At 44.0% G+C, this 10,725-nt stretch overlaps 1 long non-coding RNA gene across 3 annotated transcripts; it reads right to left on the reverse strand.

Moving 5' to 3' along the window:
* Positions 6,999–9,462, reverse strand: LOC109721195. 3 transcript variants are annotated; one of them, XR_002219168.1, is made up of 7 exons: positions 9,448–9,462; positions 9,244–9,342; positions 9,085–9,164; positions 8,899–8,993; positions 8,716–8,821; positions 8,525–8,637; positions 6,999–8,436 (listed from the first exon to the last, which is right to left on the reverse strand). It is a non-coding gene; the product is annotated as an uncharacterized LOC109721195 (long non-coding RNA). The 3 variants fall into 3 exon arrangements; XR_002219167.1 differs by lacking the exon at positions 9,448–9,462 and having other exon boundaries at positions 9,244–9,441; XR_002219169.1 differs by lacking the exon at positions 9,448–9,462 and having other exon boundaries at positions 8,716–8,832; positions 9,244–9,441.

Genomic DNA, 10,725 nt, shown 5'->3' on the forward strand with positions numbered 1-10,725 from the left:
GTTGGCAAGTTAAACATCTAGCAACAAACTCACCAACGTCCTTTTTTCATCCCGGGCCACCAATAAAGCGACTTCAAGTCCTTGTACATCTTGGTGCCTCCCGGATGTATAGCATAGGGTGCACGGTGTGCTTCTTGAAGAATTTCTTCTCTAAGTGCCGATTCCGCCGATACATAGATCCGTCTACGGAAACGCATCAATCCAACACCGTCCACAGAAAAGTCACCGGTGCAACCAGTAATCATCTTAGCTCGAATCCTTTGCAATTCCACATCGGAGACTTGCTTTTCTTTAATCTTTTCTACAAGTATAGGTTGCACCACCAAAGTCATCAGTCTCAAAGGTGTATCAGAAGCCACCACCTCCAACTCCAACCGCTTCATCTGCTCGATCAACGGTGATTGAGTGACCACAAGTATCGCTAAGTTTTCTGTCGATTTTCTATTTAGCGCATCCGCCACCACGTTAGCCTTGCCCGGGTGATAAAGTATAGTCAAGTCATAATCCTTGAGTAGCTCCAACCATCTGCGCTGCCTCAAGTTCAGCTCCTTCTGAGTGAATAAATACTTTAAGCTCTTGTGATCCGTATACACTTCACACCGCTCGCCATAAAGATAGTGGCGCCATAGCTTCAAAGCAGAGACTACGGCCGCCAACTCCAAATCGTGAGTAGGGTAGTTTCTTTCATAATCCTTCAGTTGGCGAGAAGCATACGCGATCACTTTCCCGTCCTGCATTAAGACAGCCCAATCCATTAAAGGAAGCATCACTATAAATCACATACCCTGCTCCAGCAGTTGGCAAGGTTAGGATCGGGGCGGTCGTCAATCTCTGCTTCAACTCTTGGAAGCTCCTTTCGCACGCATCATTCCAAACAAACTTGATGCCTTTATGCGTGAGCCTCGTGAGGGGAGTGGATAACTTTGCAAATCCCTCAACAAATCGTCGGTAGTAGCCGGCTAAGCCAAGAAATTTCCGAATCTCGGTAACACTCGTCAGCCTCGGCCAGTCCTTGATAGCTTCAATCTTCCTAGGATCCATAGCTATACCTGATCCTGAAATTAAATGGCCCAGAAACGCCAACTCTCTAAGCCAAAACTCACACTTTTTCAATTTAGCATAGAGCTCCTTTTTCCGAAGTATTTGAAGTACAAGTCTCAAGTGTTCCTCATGTTCCGCATCACTTCGGGAATAGACCAAAATGTCATCGATGAATACTACGATGAATCTATCTAGATACGGCTTGAAAACATGGTTCATTAGATCCATAAAAGCGGCCGGGGCGTTAGTAAGCCCAAACGGCATAACTGTAAACTCATAATGTCCATACCGTGTTCTAAAAGCCGTCTTCGACACATCATCAGGCTTGATCTTCAACTGGTGGTATCCCAACTGCAAGTCGATCTTGGAATACACACTAGATCCCTGGAGCTGATCAAACAAATCATCAATCCTCGGTAATGGATACTTATTCTTGATCGTGACTTTATTGAGTTCACGATAATCCACGCACAAGCGAAGCGATCCATCCTTCTTCTTAACAAATAGGACCGGTGCTCCCCAAGGTGAGACACTCGGTCGCACAAAACCCTTGTCCAGAAGATCTTGCAACTGTGCCTTCAGCTCCTTCAATTCCGCTGGTGCCATCCTATAGTGCGCCTTCGAGATTGGAGTAGTCCCGGGGACGAGATCTACCACAAACTCAATCTCCCTATCAGGTGGCATGCCTGGAAGCTCTGCTGGAAATACATCTCTAAACTCCCACACTACGGGGATGTCCTCAATCCTAGGGGCGTCTGCATCGCTCTGCAACACAACAGTAGCCAAATAAGCTACGCAGCCTCTGCTGATCAATTGCCTAGCTCGAGAGGAGCTAATCATCATCGCAAATAGCGAACTCTGGCATCCTCGGCACAAAACCTCTGCCTGCCCCGGCTCTCTAAACGTCACAGTTCGATTCTTACAATCGATAGTGGCATAGTACTTGGTCAACCAATCCATGCCCAAAACAACATCAAACTCTCCGAGTTTATGCAAAGCTAGCAAGTCCACGGGCATGACCTAATCTCCAACCCGAATAGGGCAACAGGGGCAAAACTCTCGAATATCCAAAGAGTGATTGGGTACCACAACTCGTCCCGGATGCAACAAAGATGTCAGTGGGATGCCATGCAACTCGGCAAACAGCCGGTCTATGAATGAATGCGATGCACCGGTATCAAATAATGCTCGTACTTGAATACCATAAAGTAAAATGATACATGCGACCACATTCTCGGTTGCTGCCGCCTCCTCAGCCTGGGCAGCGTACATGCGCCCGCTCGGGGGCTGCCGTGACCCCTCCAACTGCCGCTGCACAGGTGGCCGTCCGACCTGCTCGTGCACAGAAGGTGTCCCCTGGCTGGGACCCGGTGAAGCTGGTGCAGATGCCGAAGATGGCGCTGGTGCTGGACCCCTAAGACAGTCCGACTAGAAGTGGCCTTCCTGGCCGCACAGGTAGCACCTACCTCGACTGCGGGAACACTGCCATGGGTAGTGAGGACCACCATAGATCACACAGCATGGTGCCTGACGACGATCGGGTCCCTCTCGCGTAGACGAGCCACGTCCTCGCGACTGGCTCCCGCTCCTGGGATGCCTCGGCGGCCTCCGTGAGTGCGTCTGGCTCGCACCCTCAGCCGCAAGCCTCTTGCCTTTCCCCTTCTCCAAGCCCTCGCGACATTCCTGAAGGTTTGCCGCTCCAACCTCCACGATGAGTGCACGGTTCACAACCTCTCGGTAGGTTCGGAGGTTGGAGGACTGCACCAATCGAAAGATCGAAGGCCGCAATCCATGCTAAAAAATGCGAGCCTTGTCCTCGACATCCCACACTACGAAGGATACATAGTGAAGTAGCCGAGAAAACACTCTCTCGTACTCGGCCACGGTCTGCTCCTCCTGGCACAAGCTGCGCAAATCCTGCTCCATCTTCCTCTTAACGCTAGTAGGGAAGTAGTGCGCTAGTAGGAGCTCCTTGAACCTCTTCCAGGTGATCGCTGTCAAGTCGGTGTTGGGGTTCTCCTAAATATCCAACCACGAACAGTATGCCTCGCCGTCCAAAAAGTGTGTGGCGAGCCAAACTCTGTCCCTCTCTTCCACGAAGGTGTCGCGGAAAAGTTTCTCCATATGCAGCAACCACTTCTCTACTATCCGGTGGTTAACTTTCTCTCCATCGAAGATCCTGGGGTTACACCTCCTGAACTCGTTGAGGCGATCCATGAGTCGATCCCGCTCGGCTCCCTCGGCCATCACAGGGAAAGCTGCCCTCGCCGTAGGTATCAGGACCGGTGGTACTGCAACCACCTCCTCTCGTGGTGCAATCGCCGGTGCAGCACGTGAAGAACTGGGCGCAGGGCATTGCGCCCTCGGCGCGACGTCCACTACGAGTGCTGGCGGTGTGGGAACTTGAGTCTCCCTAGAAGCTGCTGCCTGCTGTAGCAGGAGATCCTCTAGGTGCTTCATCTACACCTCCTGCTGCTGTGCCACCTCGGCCTGTTGCTGCGCCGTCGCCACCTGTTGCGCTACAAGGTCAGTGAGGACCGCAAGCTGGGATCTCAAGTCACAGACCTCCCTAGATCCGGAAGTCGCGAAGGTTTCGACCTCCTCGTGGTGTGCCTTATCGTCCGCTCCGGCGGATTGGGAGCGTGTAACCGGCATCGTCACTACAAATCATAAAAGCGCAAGTTAGTAACCCGCGGTATCGGATCCCCGCTCAAAATAACTAAACCCCAAATCTTGCGAAAGTAGGGAAGTGTCCTTCACTACTAACTCCCGATGTTACGTTGTCGGCCGCCAACGTAACCCTCCGCGAAGTTAGAAGCCATACACTGCGATTAAACTCTAACTTTTTAGAGTTGTCATAAGATCCAATTATAATACTTTCGCTCACAAGTCGAATTGACCTCGTCTCTCACGAGCCTATATCCTATAGTCCAACCGGCCTAAGGTTTGCTAGGTCCACTAAGACTCAACCCTAGGCTCTGATACCAAATTAATCTATCACGCCCCGGGACCGGCGGGGGCCCTCCAGGAAGCGCGCCTAGACCCGCCATATGCCTACACGTATAAGGCGTCTACAACAAAAGAGATGCGAAAGCAAGAAAAAACAAATATCTAGAGATATCAGAGCGGCTAACGACTAAAACTAGCAACAAGTAGAGAAGGAGTAAAGTAGTCTACTAAGCATAAGCATAAAAGGGTACAATAAGAATTACAAAGAAGTCCACAGTGGGGTGGTCTCTATACACAAGTAACTCTCCAAAACCTCTCCAAAATAAAATATCGAAAGGTAGACCCCTATCAACGCGTCCTCGATAGCAAGCTAGCTCGAGGCGATACCCTTTCCGCGGTCCCTAGCCTCGCCCGGAGTGGAAGGCTCTGAAATAAAACATAGAACAGAGGGCGTGAGAACTATAATTTATAGTTCCCAGTGGGCAATTACTGACCTCAGCTCAATGCACCACTAGGCGCCAAAAGAAAAGGGTAAGTACGATAAGCAACAATAGTAGTAATAGACTATAATAAACTGCAGAATTGAAAGCATGAGTGAAATGCTATGCCATAAGTAAACGTGATGTATATCAATGCTATCATGTTTGAATATGCCAATGTTGGGTGAATACGCTCATCAGCTGCCAAGTATATTAAGATACGATGAGTAATTCTATCAAGTATACTATATGTCCCAATATCTCAAAGCCACACTATGAGTATGTCCAATAATCTAACTACTATGATCTATTTAGCAGTGATTCAAATTTAAGAAATTATGTCCAAGTTCCAATCTTGTTTTAGGACCTACACGAGTGTAGTGCGGCTTGCGCCGCCTAAGTGTTGATTGTTGCTCCAGCATTTCTACTCTGAAAATGAGTCTATCCCTCCCGACCCCGTAGGTTTCTCGATACCGCACGAGCGATCATAAGTCGCGTAGGCCAACTCCGGAGTGCCGGCTTGTAGGGAGCGACCCTCACAAGCATGTGCGAATGAGCACAAATGGCAACAAGAATAATCATCGTCTCAAGTACCCAATCATCATGTCTCTAACATGGTAAAAGTCACTAGTAACCCGAAGGTCTAGTTCTATGTCTCGATATGAGGTTTAATCGTTCAATAATTTCTATGTCAATGACCATAGCTTTACTATGTCAAATCCAAGCCCAATGCCCCTTTTTATGACATTAGCTTACTAAATCATGCATCATGTACATCTATGTTCTTTGATGGCATTACATTATGCTAAGTGTTATGGATTTTATGTTGGCATATTTCGTGAAGTATGTTGGAGTCTTGAATGTTTGAAGAAGAAGAGATGAAGATCGAAGACTCGAAGACTCAAAACATGAAGGCACAATGCTCAGTAAGTTTAAATACTATTGATGATGATTTATAAATATTTTGTGGTGAGATTTTATTGTTAAAATATGTTTGGAAGACTTAGATTGTGTTTTTGTTGATCAAACTGGACTTTTCTAAAAAATCTCAGGGCTCAGGGACAGGTCCTTGATTAGAGGGACCGGACCCATCAAGCTTCTCTGCGTAGAAGTTTTGGGAGACCGGTCTCTGGTCTTGAGGACCAGTTCCCGTAAGTGGCTTATGTTGTTGTGCAGGGAGGGACCGGTCTCTGAATTGAGGACCTGTCCCCGTACGCAAGTTTCTCAGCTACCCAGCGAAGGATCGATCTCCAACTTGGAGGACCGGTCTCCCAAAGACCGGTCTCCTCGAGAAGACCGGTCCTTGAGGACGACATAAGTTTTTAAAATTGGGTTTTTGCAATCCTAGTCAGTTTCTAAGTCTTCTAAACCTATAAATAAGATGTAGGGGTGTTTCTAAAAGATAGCAAAGTATAGAATATCTTTTAAAAATCCTAGAAACTTGTTCGGTGCTCTCTTTCTTTCTCCAACAACAAATTTCTATTGGATCAATTCTTGAAACCTTAATTTCTTGTTCTTCATGGAGAATTGATCCGGCTATTGCTTAGAAACATCTTCTACGGTTCTTTAATGATTGTCTAAGCAATAAATCATCATCAATCTTGGTATTCTTGCTCCGGACGGAGTGTGCTCTTGGATTCGAGTGGGCGTCGTGGATTCGGTGTGATTAAGGCTTCGTGGATTCGAAGTGTGGACGTTTCGTGGATTCGGGACATGGCGTTCGTGGATTCGGACGTGGGGCGTGGACAACCCGTTGGTGTGCGCGAGATCCGGAGAAGATGAAAGAGAGGTTTGAGTCCGTGGAATCGGTAAATCACCTTGTAATCTTTTATTTTTAGTGGATTATTATCGTGTGTTGGTCCTGTGGTTTTTTACTCCTAGTTGGAGTTTTCCACGTAAATCTCGGTGTGATTTTTATTTTTCGCATTTATTTTGATCGTATTGAGATTTGTGGTTTTTGGCCGTTACACCTATTCACCCCCCTCTAGGTGTTGGATACAATCTAGATAGATCCTAGGGCACCCTAAAACTTTCAATTGGTATTAGAGCGGGATCTAGATAAATTTGTCACGCCCTGGATTTCAGCGGAAGCTCACCAGTCGCGTGCACAGACCCGCCGTGTACACCATAACTTAAGTATACACCAGGCGTCTACAACCAATATAGTAAAAGCATTCGATTCAAACCAGGTAATCAGAGCAAAGCTTAAAAGTTTAACTTATACAACCCCAAACCTTATTACAATAGATAAGAACAAAGAACAATTTACATGAACTTAATGTACATCAATAAACTAAACTACATAGACTGATAAAGGTTGTCTAGTAAACGTCCAGAAGGCTCTAGCTAGCCGCTGACCCCTCGCCAGGAACCCTAACCTTTCCCGCTGTGGAAGACTCTGTAAAAACAACAATAAAGAGGGCGTGAGAACTATTAAACAATAGTTCCCAGTGGGTAAGCCGCCGAGAGTGGCGAAGTACACCACTAGGTAAACTGTGGCATGAGTAAATAGCAATAAATAAGTAAATAACTACAACAGATATAAAAATAAACCTATCATGCTACTTGCTCAGAAATAAATATCAACAGGTTGCAGGTACTAGTTTATTATGATAGACTCTATCATTCATATTAATAGAAATGTAATTACCTTCTATATTAGCAATAATGAGACATACAGCCATTATGTTACTAACTAATCAAAATGTCAGCCTTCTAGCTTGTTCATCAATAAATATTCAACCGACACATTGTCCACAATGTAAATGGTAAAGATGCCATTGTTCACTTGTCGTTTAACTACTCAAAGTTTAAATCTTGTAAGATCCACCCAAAGGCTGTCTTGTATGAAGACCCACCCGAAGGCTGTCTAGTATAAAGACCCACCCGAAGGCTGTCTAGTATGCAAACTGTAATCCATGGTACAATATCACAACGACATCATGGAATCTCATCTCGACCCAAGGTCGACAGTGTAGTGCCAAATCATAAATTGCTCTCAATTACTTGTTGACATAATGCACTATCAATAGTTAATATAACTTAATAAATTTAAGCTTTACATCGTACTAGTGATTCTATCAGGCTACACCTGGTCACTCACTCATTGTTCTCGCACTATTCCTTACACATAAGGAAAGTGGTTTACTAAAGTTATACTCAAAGACTCAGGGCACATATTCTGTAGTTCAATGTAAACCTCCACCACTTGGAATAAACAAATGCTATGCAATTACATCTACTTGTTTATACAAGTATGATATCATATCCAAATCTAGTTATTGATTCAACTAGATTATATCCAATTGTATAACATTCATGTTACGTCACAATACTAAATTCTAGTTACCTGACTAGTTCATATAATATCAAGTGAAGCTCTAGCCAATCTTATCAGGTGAAGGTAGAAACCAACTACTTAATATAAGTAGGCAAAATAATCGATGAAATACTTTTCACATAATCTCTATACAGTTCATTCTATACTATGAATGTATACTCAAGCCAATTCATCTGCACGACAGATTCAAGTATAGCCATCATGCTTACAATATAACATTACTTAGCGTAATCCCAAGTACGTCACTTCCTTTGCTGTTCAGCTGAGCTAAATGGTATATTCACGCTGTAATAGTTATATCTTTTTAAATAACCTCAAGCTTAACTTGCTTATACAAATCATTAATACCATGAATGCATAATAATCAAACAAGTGATTATTGAAATAAGCAAGTTATAAGTCTTTCCTTATTGTTTAGATATGCTATCATATCCGATATGATCTACACATTCACGCATGTTTCAACTCCTCGCACTATACATATATTCATAAATAAGTAATAACTTCAATTCATAATGTCAAAGGAGACATAGGGGGAATTCACCCATTTCGGGAAGGTCCGACCGACCAAATAGTCGACGCCTCATCAATTCTACCAATGAAGGTAATTCGAAGCCTCCGAGTACCCTAACAATGATTCCAAATCAGTTCGGAGTTAACCAAGCTTCCACATAGTAAACCCAATATAATCATATACTCTAGGTTGGAATCTCACCTAGAATAACATCCAGCTTTAATTCCACTTCAATTCAGGTTAAAAAGTCTCAAATTTCTCCTTCTAAGGCATCACAAATTTCAGCTAATGGGGTTCAACAATCTGCTGTGAATCTGCTTTGAATATACCCCAAGAACTCAATCAATAGTTTACCAATACATTCCAATTTAGTAAGAAGTTAAATTGCTCACCTTGCATGGCTTCAACTTAGGTTGAAACACATCATAGTCAGTCCATAACAGTCACTAAACTCATCTCAAAAGGGGCCCAATTCCCCTGCTGCGAACCTGCTGTGGACTGCATTAAAACTGTTTCAGAGTTATAACCAATACCACTATTATCGCATCAACTCAAGAGGGAAATTAGCTAATTACCTTCACGAGCTGTAACTCAGCTTTCTATTGAGTTAGGATTGAAGAAACACAATGAAACAACACCCTTATTGCTGCTATAAAGTCTTCCAAACCAGCTGGTAACCACGAAGCAAGGTTCAGGTTCAACTTCACTTACTATAATTATCCATACTTCAATTAAAGAGAGAGAAGAGTTGGATTACTAACCTCACTAAGCTTCAGCTCAGTTCCTAGCTGAGTTAGACCAGAGAAATACCTCTTCCATGGCTATTTAATCCTTCCAAAACCTGCTGGTAATAAGGAAATCAAGAACCAACTCAACTTTACTAGTATAACTTCAGACTAGAGAGAAGTTGAGTTGTTTACCTTACCAAATCTCAACTCAGTTTCTTGCTGAGCTAAAGTCACGAAATACCTCCCAAAATCTCCTTCTCCAATAACAAAACTCAAGTTCAAAGCCTTTCACTTCAGTCAACATCAAGAGAAGAGGGAGAATCAAGCTTAACACACTAGTTTTCCATCTTCAATTGGAAAACCTAGAGAGAGAGAAAGAGAGAGAAAAGCTCTTACCTTCTCCTCAGCTCCAGAGGGATAAGGATAAGCCCAGAGATCGACCAGAGCTAATAAGGATGAGTTTAGAAAGTGAAAAGACCAAAATAGCCTCAGCCACGCAGCTACTGCTGTGCTGTGTACCGGTACACCACCAAGTTTGTACCGGTACACTATGCAAAATTCTGCATTTCGAAGTTCCAATGTACTTTCGATCTTCTGATGGTTCAACCACTCCTTTAACTCATCAAGAACCTCACTACAACTCTTTAAAAGATGTGGGTTGGCTCCCAATACCCATTCCACTCCTCAAACATCATAATCGGCCAAGTTCAGATTACTACATTTGAATAGTGCATTTACAATGCACTTTTCCATTTCCAACTACTCGCTTGTCCCAAAATCTTGCAGAAACCCCCCAATCATCCTTCACAAGTTGTAGGGTAGTTTCAATTGTTGTTCCTTCACTCGAACTTCGCATTTTGCCATAGTTCAGTGTATTACAAAATTATTATCTAATGGCCGAAGGCGGAAACAGTAATCGACCACCGCTCTTCGATGGCACAAACTATGCCTATTGGAAAGTTCGTATGAGAGCTTTTCTAATCGCAATCGATGAGCGCGTTTGGCAATCAATAGATTTTGGATGGAAACATCCTATTGAAAAGGTTGAGAATGTTGAAACGCCAAAACTACGGAACAAGTGGACGAAAGATGAAAACGAGGCATCTTCGTTTAACGGCAAGGGCATAAATGCTTTATTCAATGCATTGTCTCAAACGGAGTTTACTCGTGTTTCGGCGTGTGAAACCACCAAGGAGATTTGGGATACTCTACAAGTTACGCATGAAGGAACGAGCTTAGTAAAGGTCCAAAAATTGCAAATGCTAACAAGCAAGTTTGATTCTATTTCTATGGATGAAAACGAGACCTTTGCCGAGTACTATACGCGTCTACAAGACGTTGTGAATACATGTGCTAACTTGGGAGAGAAAATCCCGGATGCTAAGGTTGTTAGAAAATTCTTCGAACTCTTCCGGAATGCTTTCGGGCAAAGGTTGCCGCGATAGAAACCGTAAAGCATCCGGACGAGATGAAAGTCGAAGAATTAGTAGGCGCTCTACAAACGTATGAGATGACATTTCCTACTAATCAATCTTTTGCCAAGTCTTCTTCTAAAAGTACAGGGGTTGCACTCAAATCGATAAAGAAAGAAGACGATGTCTCGAATTCCGACGGAGATGTTTCGCTTGCTGACTTCGAACATCAATTAGCGCTTCTCACGAAAAAATTTCGCCG

This window comes from Ananas comosus, linkage group 15 (genome assembly GCF_001540865.1).
Source record: "Ananas comosus cultivar F153 linkage group 15, ASM154086v1, whole genome shotgun sequence".
In the NCBI taxonomy this organism is placed as follows: Eukaryota; Viridiplantae; Streptophyta; class Magnoliopsida; order Poales; family Bromeliaceae; genus Ananas; species Ananas comosus.